At 35.7% G+C, this 19,625-nt stretch overlaps 1 protein-coding gene and 1 non-coding gene across 2 annotated transcripts in view; both read right to left on the bottom strand.

The window, feature by feature from the left end:
* DCHS2 (dachsous cadherin-related 2) overlaps positions 1-19,625 on the bottom strand; it is a 273,708-nt gene that overhangs the window by 51,960 nt on the left and 202,123 nt on the right. The window lies entirely within an intron of this gene.
* LOC126004858 (U6 spliceosomal RNA) lies at positions 11,630-11,741 on the bottom strand. The gene has a single exon (XR_007494094.1). It is a non-coding gene; the product is annotated as a U6 spliceosomal RNA (small nuclear RNA).

The raw sequence follows: 19,625 nt of genomic DNA, 5'->3' as shown, positions 1-19,625 counted from the left end.
TCAATATAGCACTAGAATTACTTCCCATAGCAATTAGGCAAGAAGAAGGTATCAAGGACATCCAGGTGGAAAAGGAAGAAGTCAAGCTCTTACTGCTTGCAGACAACATGATATGATATTTAGAAAGTCCTAACAATTCTATAAAAAAGCACCTAGAAACAATATATTTGAATAGTAAAGTGGCAGGCTATAAACTTAATATTCAAAAATTCATCATTTTTTCTATATACAAATAATGAAAGAGGAGAAAAAGATATTGAAGAAACAATCTTATTTATAATTGTGCCTCAGAAAAGTCAAGTACCTTGGAATCAACTTAACTAAATAGGTGAAAGAAGTATACAAAGGAAACTACAAAACACTGCTTCAAGGAATAAAAGCAGACACAAGGAAATGGAAAAGCATGCCCTGTTCATGTATTGAGAGAACTAACATAATTCAAATGTTAATACTTCTCAAAAGCATTATATATATTTAATGCAATCCCTTTAAAGAATCTTGACATTTTTTAAAGAAGTAGATCAAATAGTCTTAAAATTAAAATTCATATGAAAAAATAAACCTCCATGAATAGTAACACAATCCTTGGGAAAAAGATGATGGGAAGTATTTCAAACAATAATATAAAGCAGTAGTTACTAATTCAGTGTGGTACTAATTCAATGGAATAAAGACAGACCCTCAGATCAAAGAAATAGTCCTTAAATATCCTTAGACTGGCCCTCAAGTATATTATCAATTAATATTTAGTAAAGAGGCAAGAAATATGAAGTGAGGCAAGGAAAACTTCTTCCACAAGTGGTGCTTTGAAAAATGATCAGCTATATGCAAAGAAGTAAACTCAGATCTCTCATTAATGCCATAAACAAAAGTCATATTAAAATGGATTACAAAAACATAGGGAAAACTATAGCATTGAAGCTAAAGGTATCTTCATGGATGAAACACTGCTGACCAAGATAAAAAGATAAAGATAAAGAAATGGGACTCTAATAAAGTAAGAATCTTTTGAGGCTCAAAGGAAATTGTGACTAGGATTCAAAGACTGCCAAATTAAATGGGAGAGACTATTCTGATAATTTTAAATATCTAAGATATAGAAGGCACTGTGTTTCTTGTCAAACAAAGAAGACAAGAAAAAAATCTAACTCCATCCAAATATAGGAAGAAGAAATGAACCAAAATTTCCTCAAAGAAAAAATACAGATGGCAAAAAGGCACATGACAAAACGTTACATATCATTACTCATCAGGGAGATGAAAATCAAGACAATGAGATATCGCCTCATACCACAGAGACATATCACAGGACTAAGAAAAACCAGGGTTGGTGTAAATGTAGGGAGAAAGGAACTCTTTTCACTACTGGTAGGAATGCCTACTAGTCCAGACTTTTTGGCAAACAATATGGATATTCCTCAACAAAATGAGAAATTAAGTTTCCATATGATTCAGCAATACCCACTCCTGCAAATATACCCTAGGGACTCAAAACATAATTCAGAAAATCCCTCTGCGTTCCTATGCTCATTGCAGTACTATTCACTATAGTCAGAATCTGGAAACAATCCAAGTGCCTGATAACAGATGAGTGGTCAAAGAAACTGTTGTACATCTACACAATAGAATACTACATAGCTGTTAGGAAAAGTGAAGCCATGAAATTTGTTTACACATGTATGGATGTAGGTAGTATTATACTGAGTAAAATTCGTCAGAGGAAGAGGGATAGACATAGAATAATTGTACTCACTTATGGGATATAAAAATAGTATGATATATCTATCCAAAGACAATATATAGCCAAGGAACCAGGAGGACCAGTCCATGGTAAGAAGCTTCTCACTAATAAGGGGGAGTGCAGTTAGAGCAGAGCAGAGACCATTATGACAATGATTGTTGGAAATTATCACTCTAGACAAGAAATAGGGTGCTGAAAGGAGATAAAGTGTTAAGCATAGTAACCCTTTATTAACAATAGTGCACAGCACAGTGTCTAAAAGAAAAAAAGGAAGAGAGAGAATGAGAAGTAGAAGAAGAAGAAGAGGAAGAAGATGCTGATGAGAAGATGAAGAAGAAGGTCTGCCACAGAGGTAAGCACAGGAGAAGACAAGGGGGATGATGAGAGGGAAACTGGAGACACTAATGTGACGGGAAATACACACTGGGGAATGGTGGTGTATTTTATATGACTGAAATTCAATCATAAACAACCTTGTAATTGTGTGAATATCACAGTGATTCAGCTAAATATTTATAAAAATAAATAATTTAGGGGCCAGAGAGATAGCATTGAAGTAAGGCATTTGCTTTGCATGCAGAAGGTTCGAATCCCGGCATCCCATATGGTCCCCAGAGCCTGCCAGGAGCGATTCCTGAGTGTAAAGCCAGGAGTAACCCCTGAGTGCTGCCGGGTGTGACCCCCTCAAAATAACCCAAAATAAATAAATAAATAAATAAATAACATAATAAATAAATACATAATAATAAAAATAATAAATAATAAAATAAATATGATAAATAAATAAAGAAAATTGAGCTTATTTCTTTGTTAAAGTAGGTATTTATATGAAAAGAGTTTGACAATAATTTTTTGTTTGTTTTTTAGGCTACACCCGGTGATGCTCAGGGGTTACTCTTGGCTATGAACTTAGAAATCGCTCCTGGCTTGGGGGACCACATAGGATGCTGGGGGATGGAGCCTCAGTTCATCCTAGGCTAGCACACACAAGGCAGATGCCTTACCGCTCACACCACCACTCCAGCTCTAACAATAATATTTTTAAAAGATAGAGAATAAGAAATAAAAATGGAAATAAAGAATCACTCTAGTCCAAAAGAATACTTTTTTTTTGATTTACAGGGTCCACTTCTAAACTAACAGCACTTATTTTGTTTATTTAAAAATATTTTTGTCCACATTCAGTGGTACTCAAGTGATTATTACAGGCTCTGTGCTCTGGGATCATTCCTAATGGGACTTAGTGGACCATATTCAGTGTCAGAGATCTAACTTGGTTGGTCTATTGGAAAGGCAAGCACCGTATTGACTGTACTCCAAGTCACTTCAACAGCACTTATTTTAAAAATTTGCAGTTAAAGAGATAATACTAAAGGTAAAGTGTTTGCCTTGTGCATAGTTAACCTAGGTTTTTCCCCCTGGCATCACATATGGTCTCCCAACACCTTTTAGGAGTGACTAATGTGTCACAGAACCAGCAGCAATTCCTAAGTGATTGCTGGATGTGGCCCCCAAATGGTCCACTACTCAAAAAAAAAAAAAGTCATTCCATGTTAGAAGATCAGATCATAGAGTGAAATTTGCAACAGTTAAAAAATTTTATACTTATTCAAGATCTCAATTGGTTTTACTTTATAGAAATCTATGCATAAATTCCCAAGGAATAAGCTTGAAACCCAAATAGCAAGAGATATAATGAAATTATCTTTAAACAAAATCAAATTGGTTTATTCAAGAAAAAGAAGAAAGAAAAGTCCTGGAACAAACAATATTTCTCACAGGAGACTTTTCAACATGCAAAGATGACTATAAAAACTGCATTAAATCAATATTTGATATTACCCTCAAACAAAAAATTCAGTGGAAAAGACATAAAACAAAAATTCTTATGGAGAAAACAATACAAAAAATAATATGATAGTGCTCTTTAAAAACATGTTAACATACTCTGTGACAAAATTTAAAAATCCTTTAAATTTCACAGAGATTTTTTCAAAGATTGTTCCTTTCAATCTAGGTCAAAGTCATTCATTTAATGGTAAGATAAATGATTTTAATCAATCATATTTGAACCAAGATACTATACAAGTTGAGAATTCAATAAAGATTTTATTGCTAAATTCTTATTTCAGAAAGTATATTAATATGAAACTGTCATATTGTCATAGTTATATTCCTTTAAGGTAGTCCAATATTTTTATTTTCATCATTCACTCACAATTATTTTATCCCTGATACAACCCATTTTCTAAATATAAAAAACTTTATTTCAACTGATTTGTGATAAGTTTTTAAGAACTCCATTAAAAAAAACAGTTATGCAGGCAAGACGTACAATTTTGCTGACGGCCTTTTCTTCATGGGTTAGGATGCTTATTATATGCCCAATTACAAAAGAAAACATGGAGACTCCATGCATGTAAAAGAATAAAGATGAGTACATAATTGCAAATAAGAATTCCATGTGGTCTCTTCTCTAAAAGAAACAATCCTTTTGTTTTTATTGCCAATAAACTGTTCATAATATAAAATGAAATGTAGCAGACAAGAATTTCATTCAATGAGAGTACTTTAGTCAGGAAAGTCAGGAAAGAGCTGTAGATATTTATTATGTATATTCTTCCTCTGACAAAATTCAAATTTGGACTCTAAAATGGTGGAACATTGAAGGGGTCTTGAATTCTTCTTGCTCTTGGATCACTGTGCATATTAAAATAAACTCTGTCTCTGGACATTCAGATAAAACTTACATATACAGCTCATGTACATCAAGGTAAAACATGTAAACCAAAATTGTATCCTCAATTTATGTAAGGTAAGTAAAAAACAGAATAATTTTCCTTACTTGTATTTATTCTTTTATAATGATATTTTAAGTCTAGCATTAAATCAAAATTAGAATATATTTGATGTTATTTAAAACATAAAATTATAGTTAAAAGTGAATATAACTTTGAATAAAATTTGAAGGATTAAAAATGTACTGTGTGATGATAAACAGCAACCAGGCAGATAATTAGATGAAGTAGTTATTAATAATCAAGTAAATAATTCTTGAATTTAAGTTTTGTTACATCTAAGTTTATTTTTCCTTATGCTGGGGAGTTAAGGAGAAACCTGCTAAGCAGGGATATCCTCTACTGATACATACAGTCAACCAGGCTGGAGAAAGTCCTAAACTAGGTCCTGAGGAGGGAATACTGCTTGAGTCCTGGAATAATGAGGGCCCAAAGAGTCACCAGATGATGAGACCTGTAGGGCAACATCCAATGGTACTCAGGATTCTCAGGATTCCAAGACATGGAGCTGAATGGTCATTTAGTTAACTGAGGATTGAACTGAAGTCCAGTGTATACAACTCATGTACCCCTAGCCCAGACAGAATAGAAACTTTCTAAACATTTATGTCCAGAAATTAAGACTCTGAAGATACTTCTATCTATGAATAATAAAATTTAGTCATTAAGTAAGTATGATGGCTGAAAAGAAATAAGTGATAGTGCATACGTAATTTCAGTATTATAATGGAACTTAAAATATGAAAAATTAATAAAAAATAACTTCAAATTGGGCCTGAAGCAGTGGTGCAAGCAGTAGGGTATTTGACTTGCACGTGCTGACCTAGGATGAACCACGGTTCAATCCCCTGGTGTCCCATATGGTCCCCCAAGCCAGGAGCGATTTCTGAGTGCATAGCCAGGAGAAACCTCTGAGCGTCCTTGGGTGTGGCCCAAAAACCAAAACCAAAACAAAACAAAAATCCACCCTTCAAATTATGTTAGTATATAACAATAATATAATTTTTGAAACTTATAAATGGAAAAAGGAACTAAAGAGAGGAGTGTTTGCATGCTACTAAAGTGAAGTTGCTACTAGTTTACTAACAGATTATTAACACTTAAAGATGTTTTATGAAATCCCTTAGTGGCCACAAAGTAATTCTTAAAGAAGAAATCCAAAAGGAATTAAAGAGTATTTTAATAATATTACTGCAAAAATAAAACATAGAGGAAGGGAACAAGAGTAAAGGGACAAAATAAATATACAATGGATTCAATAAAATGACAATTATTTCCCAATACTTTCTTCTTTATCATAATTACTTTAAATATATTAGCTAAAGCTTAATCATAAAGCAAGTAGTAGTTGAGTGAATTAAAGCAAGTTCACATACCATATATTGGAAGTATGCTCAATATCCTAGAGAAGTAATGCATTCACAAAACTATAAAAGCATAACTAAAAAATGAGGGAAAGGCTGAAGAAAACTCTTCTACCATGATAATACAGATGGTCAACAGACATGAAAAATTACTCATCATCACTTAGTATCAAAGAGGTACAAATCAAAATAATAAGAGAACCTTATAAGAACCCATCAGAATGACACATACATATATATATTTTTTAAAAATCCTAACCAGTAAATGCTGATGAAGATACAAAAAAAAAAAAGCAACCCTCTATGGAAAACAGATTATGGAGAGTTCTAAAACAAATTAAGGGAATTGTCTGATAATATATTAATTTTACTCTATGTTTTCTATCCAAAAATTATAACCACAATAAACAGAAGATATATGTACACCTATACTCACTGTGGTGCTAGTCACTACAGTCAAAAAGCTAGAAACAATCCAAGTGCCCAAAGATAAATGAGTGGAGAAATAAGTGTAGTTCTGTCAATAAAATGGAATGCTATTATTCAAATATAAGAAAAGATGAAGTCATGCATTTTATCACTATATATATATATAATTGGAGGGTATTAAGCTAAATGAGTAAGTCAGAGATGAGAAAGACAAAATAGCGGTGGCTAGTATTCAAATAGGATCTGAGTGATATGTGGTTATTTATTGGGTAGGTAGTATAGCAGGAAGGATGCTTACTTTGGATGTCAGCCATCAAAGTTTAATACTCAGAACCCCAAATAGTCCTCAAGCCTTACCAGATGTGATCTCTGAATATAGAGCCAGGAGTAAGCCTTGAGGACTACCAGGTGTTATCCTCTTCAAGAAAAGCCTATATCTTTATAAATATCAATTATAGATATATGTATTATGGTAGAGTGTAAATAAATCTACACACCATATTTCCAACCCCAGGTGAGCAGGTCTAAAGCAGAGTCATCACACAAATTAATAAACCAAGACAGTCATGAGGGAGAGAATCATGGAGTCAGGTGGCTTCTCACCTCATGGTCTCTGGGCCTGCCAAACCGAAAGCTCTCTGGATTTACCAGTTCAAGTCCCAACCAGGTAGGGGAGAGTCAAGTTAGAGACAAAAATTAATCTAGTCTAGCTGGAGTTTTACGTGTCAAAGAGATTGGTGAAAGGAAAGAGGAAGCTATTGTTTTAGAAAACACCTTTGTTTTGTGGTAAAAGCAGGGTGTAATCTAATGGTAGAACACCCAAATATATAAATTAGCATTACAAAGTGGAAAGGGTAACAAAATAAGAGTATAAAAATACAGTGTTCCACTTTAAACCAGACATCAATATTGAAGCAGAAAACTTGAATTTTTAGTCTAGGTGAACTAAAAATATACAAAATACTTCCTCAACAACAGCTGAATACACATTCTCAAGTGTATTACACATTCCCAAGTGTATCCTCAACTGTGCATGAAATATTCCCCAGAAAAGATCACATTCTAAACCACAAAATTAAGAAGATAAAATCATACTAAATTACTTTTCTGTCAGCAATAGAATAAAACTAGAATTCAAAACCTGGGGAAAACTGGAAAATTCATGAATCATGGAAATTAAAAGCAAACTTACTAAACTAATAGGTCATAGATCAACAAAATATATGAGAGAAATTAGACAATATCTTAAAACAAAACAAAAACACAACATATTCAAACACGAAGTACAGATAAAGCAGTACTAAAGAGAATGTTATGGTGGTAAATGTCAGTATTTTAAAAGCATAAAAGGCAGAAAATTAATAAACTACATTTATACATAAATGAACCTGAAAAAGAGAAGTAAGTGAAAAGGAGTTAGAAAGAGACAAAAGACAATATAGCTTAGGGACTGGAGTGATAGCACAGGGGTAGGGCGTTTGCCTTGCACATGGCTGACCCAGGACGGACCTCAGTTTTCCTCCTGGGTCCCATATGGTCCTCCAAGCTAGGAGGGATTTATGAGAGCATAGCCAGAAGTAACCCCTGAGCATCAGTGGGTGTGCCCCCAAAACAAAGAAAAACCCGAACAAACAAAAAGACAGTATAGCTTAGAGTCAAAATAAACAAAAGAGTGAAGGAAATTCTAATGGTCTTGAAAATGAAAAGGAATAAAAAAGACCATGTAAAAGATATAAAAGGTCTAAATTGTTTTGTTTTAAACTAGTAACAATAAACAAATGATAGTTGTAAAGCTGGACAATTACATTCAAAAAAATGAAATTGGGGGTCAGAGATAGTACCAGAGGGTAGAGTGCTTTTCTTGCAAGCAGCTGACCCAGATTTGATCTCTAGCATTTCATATGGTTCTCTGAGCCTGCCAGGAGTGAATTCTAAGAGCAGAGGCCAGAATAACCTGAGCACCTGACCCATAAAACAGATAAAAAAAGAAAAATTAAACTGAACTTAAACTTACTCTTATCCATAAACAAAGACATATTTAAAATAGCTGAAAGATCTTCATGTGAAAATCAAACTTATAAAGTACATGAAGGAAAACTTTGGGGAAGCGTTTATTTTTCTATTAGAGACACAACCTGGACAGTGAAAGAAATAAATGTAAAAACAAAGAAAATCAATAGGTACAACACTAAATGTAAAAGTCTTTGGGACCAAAGAGAGATACAGGGAGTAGAGTTCTTGCCTTGCATGTAGCCAACCCCAGTTAAACCTTGTCACTGCATGTGGTCCCCCCCAGCAAGGCCAGGAGTGAACCCTGAGCTCAAAGGCAGGAGTAGCCCTTGAGCACTTCTCAGGGGTTTTGTGCCACACCCTTTTCACCCAAATGTGAAAATACATTTAAAAAGAACCTAGAAAATATAAAGATAAACTAAACAATGGAAGAAGATACTTGCATATTATATACATATATCTGATAAGAAGTTAATATACAAGATACACAAAGAACAAAGAACTTCTATAATTTAGCAACAAAAATAGGGCAATTCAAATACAGATTTTGAATTAGTACTTCCTGAGATACAGAAATGATTCACAGGAATGTAAAAATATTTTCTTATTTATTATTAGGTAAATAAAAACAAAATTTAAACCACATAAATATCATTCTCATCTGTTAAAATAGCTGACTTTAAAAGAAACAACCAAAGCATAATAGGTAGGGCATTTGCCTTGCACACTACCTCATGGTAGTTCCCAGATTCTATATGGTCCCTCAGGCTCACCAGGAGTAATCCCTGAGCATCGCTAGGTGTGGCCACAAAACAACAATTATCACCACCACAACAAATGGAATAGAAAAGAATCACCGAGTAAGGGTGGAGAGAAATATATGTACACTATTGTTAGGAAAGTAAATTGGTACAGCCTTTTTAAAAAAATAAAAGAGAAATGCAGCTTCTTCAAGAAACCAAAGATAGAGCTACTTATCATATGATCCAGCAATCCCACTTCTAGGTATCTTGCCAAAAAATAGGAAAGCATTAATACAAAAAGTCATCTCTGTTCCAATGTTTATTGTAAAGTTATTTACAATAGCTAAAATATGGAAGCACATATGACTTGAGTTTTATCCCAAGCACTAAATAATGTAAGCAATAAAAGTACCCATATATAAATTATTGGACAAAAAATATGTTGTAGGATTATATAATGGAATACTATTTGGATTAAAAGGTCTTTTCCCCGTTCATAGCAATATGGAAGGAGCTCAAAGTTTTATGTGAAATAAAAAAGTTTGAAGAAAGCAGGAAAGTATTGAATAATGTCACATTGACAACAGAACTAAGGTGAGGTGATGGGAAAAAGGTAGGTGAGAAGAAACGGTGAAAGGGAATATAAGAAAGATGATTAAAAATAATGAACAAAGCTACAATACCCAAATTTGAAAATGTGTTGCCAACAAGACAGGATGGGAGATCAGAGGGAACCTGGGACATTGCTGTAGGGAGGTTGACAATAGTGGTGGATTTGGTACTAGAACCAAAAACTGAATTATCAATAACTTTGTAAACCATGTTTTTTTTTTAACAAACATTTTTTAAACAAAATTAAAGTAGAAACAAAATTGACAAATTCATAGCTAGATAAAAAAGTAAAAATAACAAAGAACAAAAATTACAAATGAGAGAGATTTTAACCAATGCTACAGAAAAAAAAACCACATCATTGTTATGAACTAACAAACACATTTGATCATCTATCTTTAAGTCAAAACGTTTTCAAAGCATATGAACTCCCTCAATTGAATTACAAAGAATAAACCTATAACTTATAGGAAACTTGATAAACAGTCTAAAAAAAACAATAAAAACAAAACAAAACAAAAAACACCTTCCAATAAAGAAAACCAGATGATTTCACTGGTTAGTTATATAAAATATTTATAAAATTAGCACTAATCTTTCTCAAACTCTTTCAAAATATTAAAAAAGGTGGAACCACTTCCAAACTCATTTTATGAGGCTAGAATTATTCTGATATCAAAGTGAGACAGTAACACTGCCAGAAAAGAAAATACAGACTGAATTCCCTGATGAATACACATGCAGAAATTCTCAACAAAATACTAGAACACTGAATTCAACAGCTCATTAAATGAATCATACGCCATAACAAAATAAAGACCCTAATGTAATACCTGTGATTATAAATCTCCTAGAAGATATCATCTGGGGAAAACTTTATGACATTGGATTTGGCAATAGTTTCTTGGGCTTGACAGCAACTGTATAGGCAAGAAAAGCCAAAATAGATGAATGGGACAATAAAAAAATAAAACATTTCTACAGAGCCAAGGAAAGAATCAACAGAGTGAAAAACCAACCTGTGGAATAAAATAAAATGTTACGGGGCCGGGCGGTGGCGCTCGAGGTAAGGTGCCTGCCTTACCTGTGCTAGCCTAGGAGACGGACCGCGGTTCGATCCCCCGGCGTCCCATATGGTCCCCCAAGCCAGGAGCGACTTCTGAGCGCATAGTCAGGAGTAACCCCTGAGCGTCACCGGGTGTGGCCCAAAAACCAAAAAAAAAAAAAAAAAAAAAAAAAAAAAAAAAAAAAAAAAAAAAAAATGTTACAAATCAAATAAATATCTGATATGGGATTAAGCTAAAAAATAAGCAAGTTCTCTCTATAGCTCAAAAGGATACAAAAACAAACAAATCAATTTATTAAAAATAAAGAGAAGTATTTGAATAGACATTTCTCCAAAGGAAATATATTCTTAATAACAGGTATATGTAAGAATGCAGAGCAAAACTTATCCTCAGGGAAAAGGCAAAGTCACAGATATTCCACAACTATTTAAAGTGACTATCCAAATAACAATAAAAAAAAGTATGTAAGAAAATGAAAAGATGGGAACCATTTTACCCTGTTGGAAGGAAAGCCAAATGTGTAGCTGCTACAGAATACAGTGTGGAGGTTCCATTATAAATTATAATTGGAAATTTTGAGTCTGGATATATCAACCAGCTGCATGCATGCTGTGCAGATGTGAGGCCCACATTCTATCCCCAACACTACATGGTCCCCTGAGTGACCTCCAAGCACTGAGCTGAGAGTAGTCCCTGAGAACCTTTGGGCATGCATCCAAAAACAAAGTAAAAAGAAATACTATATTATCTGGCTACCCCATTTCTGGGTCTACATCCAATGAGCTCTACTTGCATGCCATTGTAGATATTTTATTTACAGTAGGTGGAAGCAGCTTATATATCCTTGAAGGATGAAAGGATATCCAGAATATTGTTCTATCTTAAAAATAGAAGGGAAATACAATCCTTGATCAGGGGCCATGCTAATCTTCTCTGTATCATTCCAATTTCAGTATATGTGCTGCGGAAGCAGGCACATGGGAAATACAATCCTATAACACTTAGGACACTGGGTGTCTAAAGCCAGTCAGTCCCATAAAGACAAATACAGCACGATTTCACTTCCAAGATCTCTCTACATTAGTCCCTGCTGGAAGACGAAAGTCAAATGGCAGTTGCCAGAGACTGGGAAAGGTTGTGATTCTATGAGCACAGAGCTTCAGTTTTATAAGACAAAAAAGTTCTAAAAATCTTTTGTCTGTATGCGCACTATGCTGTAGACTTGAAACAAGTACAGTGATAAGTTTTATGTTATTTGTGTCTAACTACAATTAAAAAAGGATGAAGCCAAAGAGATAATACAGTGGGTAGAGCATTTGTCTGGCACTTGCCCTACTTGGGTTTGTACTACCCCACCCCACACACTCACCTTATAAATATATGATCCTCCAGGGTTGATTCCTGACTGCAGAGCCAGGGGTAACCCCTGAGTAGTTGGGTGTGACCCCAAACCGCAGAACAAACAAAAATCCAGAAAAGAGAAGAGAAACTGATTGATTTATTTTCCCCTCTCACCTTCCCATCATCCAAATGACTGATCATGTTACTAAATTGTTCCCAATATTTTCTCTTAAGATGAAACAAAGAATGGCAAATGCACGCCCAGATGAAACGTTATGAAAACCACGCTTAAAAATGTAAATGTGGTACAATTCTAAAAACAATATTTATTTTGGGAATACCTAAAGAAATAATAGAAGAAAATATAAATAGTGTTTGTAGCTTTTTATAAACTTTATAATAGGAGCAATGTGGAAGAAAACCTATACAGAGTTGATACATGCAATGTGGAGTCAACAAAATTAGGCCAAAATGAAGTTTTAAATAAGATTTCAGATTTTAGTTGTCTTTTTTAAAGGTGTGGTTACCTATAAATTATTCCATTCTGCAAATAGTGTTCTATTCTCAAAGAAATTGAAATTAGGGTTCACTCAATATCCTCAATCAAAAGAGGTTAATTAGACATAAGAATTAGAATAAAGGAGAGCCTGATATTTCTTTTTAGTGTTTTATCTTGTTTTTTAACATAAATAAAAAGTTCTTTGTACATCTTAAGGGCTATAAATCACAATGTCATATCTCTTCCAACCTCCAGAAATTATTCTTTTTGTTTTCAGAATTCGTCGTACTATGGCTATATTTCTTTCCTTTTTCTTCAAGGCAAATCTTTGATTTTTGTCCCCATTCCTTCATTCTACACTTCACTATCATCTGACTTCTAAAATAATGTTCTCTTATCTCACTTCTCTCTCCTAGTTTTTTAATTTGGCTGCTCATTATGTAACATCTATCCTTTGCACTTGATTTCTGCATTTAGCTTTCATACATGCCTTTATTTCTACTATTAGGCCATGCAGGCAACACTCTTGACATTTTATACTGACAGGAATTGAGAGCTGTAAGCCCTATTTGCCTCCTCTGGCCTTGGGGGTAGCTCACTACACACAAACTCCCAACATAAAGCTAGATGTTCATTTTCATTCTTCATCTTGCCTAAACGCTGCAGCAATTTAGATATGCTTGACCATTGCCTGCTTTCTACAAGTTTCATTATCCCATTTCCCATGGCATTGTGGTACTGTCATTTATGCTTTGGCTCCTCCATCTCAAACTTGCTCTAAATATATTACTTCTCCAACTACTATAAAATGTTGGCATTACTTGGGGCACTTATTATCATATTATCATTATTATTATTTTGTTTTTTAGCCACATCCAGCTTACTCTTGGCTTACTCCTTGCTCTGCACTCAGGAATCACTTCTGGCAGAACTCAAGGGGCTACAGGATGTATAAGGATTAAATCTGGGCCAGTCAGATGCATCATCTCTGTGCTATCACTCTGCTTCTACTTCATGGCTCTTCTCTCCCCTCATCTTTGCTTTGCAGAGCGTTACTTGGCAGTTTATGGTAGCTGTCTCTCATATGCGGTCTACTTTCAAAAAGGCTCATGTAATCAATCGCTTATTGTATTAAAAAATGGGGCAATGACAACTTTCAGACACAAAAGGAAAAGAGCTAGAAGTAACAGCTCACCTCATGAAGCTCACCACAAACAGGGATGAGTTTAGTTAGAGAAATAACTACGTTTTGAACTATCCTAATAATGAGAATGTACGAGGGAAATAAAAAGCCTGTCTAGAGTACAGGCGGGGGTTGGGTGGGGAGGAGGGAGATTTGGGACATTGGTGATGGGAATGTTACACTGGTGATGGGTGGTGTTCTTTACATGACTAAAACCCAAACACAATCATGTATGTAATAAAGTTGTTTAAATAAAAATAAATAAATAATAAAAATGGAAATTAAAAAAAATGGAGCCGGGAAACAGTGCAGTGGTTAGTATGCATTCCTAAAATAAAAGCAACTTGCATTCAATTCCTGGCACTACATGGTTCCCAAACGTTTGTTGTTAAAATCTTGAGGGCTCCAAGCCCTGCTGGAAGGGCCCCAGTAATCCTATCTCTGTGTACAACAACGCATCCTAGAATCCTTGCATTGAATCATCAGTCTCTGTAGCAAGTCAGCCCCTGAAGAAGTTGACTGATGGTGGGATGGAGGATGAGGCCTTTTTCTTCCAGCTTGGAGCACGCGTCTGCCACCCTGTCTAGCCCACAGTTCTGAGGTGAAAGGCGGGTAAACAGCTCGCAGACAGTCAGGCTCGTGGAAATATTCGCTTTATTCGGAGGACAAATTTGAAGTCCAAAGACTTAGCTTCTGTTCCAGCCAAAAAGGCCCCGGCCTTCCAAAGACCCTTATTTTTATACCCCAGAGTCAGGTACCACCCAATGGTGGGATCAGATACCAACCAATGGTGGAAGCAGAATCAGGTCCTACCCTAGGGTGGGGGCAGAATGCCAGGTCACACCCTAGGGTAGGGCACAATCACCAATCAGTTTAGGGTGAGTAACATAGTAATCCCCCAAAATATTTACATACACAACAAGTCTCCCTGACTAAGAATTGTAAGCGTGGCCCTTGGACTTCCTGAGCACCACTTGGGATGCCTTTTCCACAAAATAATAATCGTGATAATTGCTAAATATAGATTGATATTTAGAAACTAATAGGTATAAATAAATAAGCCACAGAAGCCAGCCTGATGTGCAGGAATCACAGTGGTGCCTGGCAGTGCTGGGCATCCTTTCTGAAGAAAGCTTTCCACAGGTTGTGACATTTAGCATCCTGCTGGACTTGTTTCTGGTCAACAAGTATATTTATTAATATAGTTTGGCTTCTTGTATCTTTTCCAAGAAATAAAAAACTGTAAATTCTGACATGACTACTGCAACTGACATGGAAATCCTGCCTTTAGACAAATAAAAGACCTGGCATTTTGGTTAATGTAACAAGTTCAAACCCCGAGGAAAGGAATTCTCTGGTTCATAAATAAAGCAAGATCTAGGACTTATGACTGAAGCTGAAGTGCAGATATAGGGCTGAGGTTAACTTACGAAGATGAGAGAGAGAGAGAGAAAGAAGAGAAGAGAAGAGAAGAGAAGAGAAGAGAAGAGAAGAGAAGAGAAGAGAAGAGAAGAGAAGAGAAGAGAAGAGAAGAGAAGAGAAGAGAGAAGAGAAGAGAAGAGAAGAGAAGAGAAGAGAAGAGAAGAGAAGAGAAGAGAAGAGAAGAGAGAAGAGAAGAGAGGAGAAGAGGGAGAGGAGAGGAGAGGAGAAGAGAAGAGAGGAGAAAAGAGAAGAGAAGAGAAGAGAAGAGAAGAGAGAAGAGAAGAGAGAAGAGAAGAGAAGAGAAGAGAAGGGAGAAGAGAAGAGAGGAGAGAAGAGAAGAGAAGAGAAGAGAAGAGAAGAGAAGAGAGGAGAGGAGAGGAGAGGAGAGGAGAGGAGAAGAGAAGAGAGGAGAAAAGAGAAGAGAGAAGAGAAGAGAAGAGAAGAGAAGAGAAGAGAAGAGAAGAGAAGAGAAGAGAGGAGAGGAGAGGAGAAGAGAAGAGAAGAGAGAAGAGAAGAGAAGAGAAGAGAAAAGAAAAGAAGAGAGGAGAGGAGAGGAGAGGAGAAGAGAAGAGAGGAGAAAAGAGAAGAGAGAAGAGAGGAGAGGAGAAGAGAAGAGAAGAGAAGAGAAGAGAAGAGAAGAGAAGAGAAGAGAAGAGAAGAGAAGAGAAGAGAGAAGAGAAGAGAGAAGAGAAGAGAAGAGAGAAGAGAAGAGAAGAGAAGAGAAGAGAAGAGAAGAGAAGAGAAGAGAAGAGAAGAGAAGAGAAGAGAGAAGAGAAGAGAAGAGAGGAGAGGAGAGGAGAGGAGAGGAGAGGAGAAGAGAAGAGAAGAGAAGAGAAGAGAAGAGAAGAGAAGAGAAGAGAAGAGAAGAGAAGAGAAGAGAAGAGAAGAGAAGAGAAGAGAGGAGAGGAGAAGAGAAGAGAGGAGAAGAGAAGAGAAGAGAAGAGAAGAGAGGAGAGGAGAGGAGAGGAGAGGAGAGGAGAGAAGAGAAGAGAAGAGAAGAGAAGAGAAGAGAAGAGAAGAGAAGAGAAGAGAAGAGAAGAGAAGAGAAGAGAAGAGAAGAGAAGAGAAGAGAAGAGAGGAGAGGAGAGGAGAGGAGAGGAGAGGAGAAAAGAGAAGAGAGAAGAGAAGAGAAGAGAAGAGAGGAGAGGAGAAGAGAAGAGAGGAGAAGAGAGAAGAGAGAGAGGAGAGAGTAGGGGAGTGAGAGGGGAATCAATGGGTTGAAGTGATGCTTTGCATGTGGCAAGTCTGATTCCTGGCATTATATGGTTCTCCAAGCACCACTGGGAAGAAATCCTGAGGACTGAACTGAACTGAACACCGTCAGATGTAGCATAAAATACAAAACTAACAAATATCTTGTGAGCATATTCTTCAGTAATTTATGTCCTCTAGAGTTTCATTAGAGTTAGAGGGAAAGTAATAAAATTACTTTCTGCTGTAAATGGCAACAGTGATGGTATTCATTCCAACCAATGTACTCCAAATGGGAGATTACTCTTAAGCAAAGGAAGAACCATGACAAAACATATTTTCTTCTCTCTTCATCATAAAAAAAATACAAATGTACTATACTTTGCTTCATAGTTGTGGATAATAGAAAGCCCACCTCCAAATGCTACCTTGCACCACAGATTTTAACCTGGTTAGGATACAGAAAAGGACAGAATATATATAATGTATGTTTTGGTAAAGTCCAGTTAATTCACTGTAATTATATAATCTCTAAGTAACAAATTGTTTTTGTTTTTGTTTTGCTAAGAATCTACTCAGTCTCTTAGGATTCTTTGAGAATTTGAGACAAAAGGAAGATGACATTAATAACAAGAAATGATGAGGACCACGTGCGTGTGACATTATTTCACCCTTAATGTGTTCCTGTGGGTCCCACATGGTCACCATCACTTCACAGAGGGAAGAAAGAAAGTTGGTCACATGAGCAGGAAAGTCCCAGTGATCAGTCGGCTACACTGGCTCCTGTCAGTTCTTCACTGCAAGTACCCAACCTTACCAACAGGGTCATTCTGCATTCACTTATACAATTGCCAAAGTTCTGGACAAAGGGATTTTCCTCCATGATCTATTTGTTCACTATATAACATTGAATATATCCACAAAGATAAAACACTCCAATGCATCTGTGTGTTTTAATTTTTTCAATTTGTTTCATTTTTATGCATATATTTTTATCCAGAGCTCTCATACAATTTATCATTTCAATTTCTCCCTCATGATAATTCAAAGAAAGGCAAGAGGTTCTAAATATTACTTATTGGGGACTATGCTGGCTGTTTGGTTCATCCTCATCAAGATAACTAAAGGATTGAAAGTAAAGCAGAAGAAATAAAGGCATCTTCTAGAAAACAAATTCAAATTATCTAGTGGATTGAAGTGTCATGGTCTACCATATGGTTCATCCTTCACTTTGGAAAGATTAAGAGATGAGAGTCTCGGGGCCCGGAGAGATAGCACAGCGGCGTTTGTCTTGCAAGCAGCCCATCCAGGACCAAAGGTGGTTGGTTCGAATCCCAGTGTCCCATATGGTCCCCTGTGCTTGCCAGGAGCTATTTCTGAGCAGACAGCCAGGAGTGACCCCTGAGTACTGCCGGGTGTGGCACAAAAACAAAACAAAAAAAAGGAGATGAGAGTCTCTCTTCTGGGTGGAAAGGAGCTAGGGTCACATTAAAGAGTAGGAAACCACTGGGATCTCAATTTTGATGTCATAGAGCTGCAGGTCAGCCTTTCCTTCATAGGCAACTGATAACCTCTGTATTTGGACCTTTATCAGGGAGAATTTCATGACTAAATATCAAAAATTTCTCTAATAATTTACTTTGAAATGTAATTTCTATATCCAACTACAATTGAAGTGCTTACTGTTGTTATGAAAGATAATCTATTCTGGAATTTATGGACTTTCCAAGAAGAAGCATTAAACAAATATAAATTCATTTGGAGTTACTCACTTTTTATTTTCACACAAGTCCAGCTAGGGTCAAAGGGTAAGGCTTGCATGTGGCTATCCCAGTTTGACCCTTAGTACCTCATATGACTACCTGAGAACTCCTCTCTGAAGACAAAGTTAGGAGTAAGCCTTGATGGTAACTGGTTGTGATCTATTGCCTCAGCCCACCGTTCCTCCAGAAAATTTAAATATTAAAAGCAATTTAAGGGGGTCCAGAGCTATATTATAGCATGTAGGATCCTTGTCGTGCATGAAGCTGACTTGGGTTTGATCTTTGTTCTCCCATATGGTCCCCTGAAACACTGCCTGGCGTGATTCCAGAGTATAGAGCCGGGAGAAAGCCCTCAGCATTTCTGGTTGTGGCTCAAATTTCAAAAACAAACAAAAAAACCCCAACTATTTAAAGTGATGCAAGTTAATGATAATATATGAAAGAATTAACCCAGTTGTCAAGCTCCAATGATAGGATGACTGATTCACTACAGATAATGTAATCTTCTTCCCGTAGGTATCTAATTTAAAAATAAAGTTAAAATCTTAAGTACATTTGGGAGGAAAAAAACTTAAATGCTATCAAATAATTTACAACAAAGTCATTTTAATTCTTATCAATGGACTTATAATCTTAAAAAATTTTGTAATTCCAAAGGAGAAATTAACCACCCTCTATTGACTATGATATAACCTGTCAATTCTGATAAAATCAGCTTTCAGGCAAAGCTTTAGTCAGCATGAAATGACAATCAATTTTTATCCCTCAATCAATTTTTACCCTTGTCATTGTTTTTTACTAGGACCTTGAAAATTATGCTGAATCAAGTGTAGGTTAGTTATAGCTAATCAAATTGAATAACTTTTAACTGTCAAACTCTCCTTCCTGTAATATGCCATATCTCTTCCTTTATTTATTAATTCAGATTTTATGCCCTTCATATGTACCACAGTTAAGAAGCAAGAATTCCAAATAAGCAGAAGTCTTAAAAGGAAATATTGAATGACCCAAAAATTTTGAACATGCTAGGTTTATAAAAGATAGATTCTAATGAAGGAGCCCTAAAACATGAAAGAACAAAAAGACCTTATCACAAAAACAAAAACAAAAATCCAAATGAAAGCACATGAAAGAATTTAAGTTATCTAAGAAATTAAGGAGTTAAAAACAGGAATCTTAATGAGTCCAAAAGTTTATGTCCAAAAGAGCCTTGAGTGTGAGAAGATTTATGAATGCCCTAAAGATTTATGTGTAGAGAAGACCAAAGACTTAGGATACGATCAACAGACTCGAATAGTCTGTTCATTGAAATCAGACAGACTGATTAAAGGCAACACTGCCTCTTTCTTAGCATATTCTTCACCTCTGTATGACTTGCCACTGGCAGTATGAGACTGTTACAGGCCAAAGGAGGAAAATACACATGCTCAGCACTTTGAAAATAGGCAGAAGTGAGGAAGCT

Source organism: Suncus etruscus, chromosome 3 (assembly GCF_024139225.1).
Source record: "Suncus etruscus isolate mSunEtr1 chromosome 3, mSunEtr1.pri.cur, whole genome shotgun sequence".
Taxonomy (NCBI): domain Eukaryota; kingdom Metazoa; phylum Chordata; class Mammalia; order Eulipotyphla; family Soricidae; genus Suncus; species Suncus etruscus.
This window is presented reverse-complemented; position numbering and strand designations above follow the sequence as displayed.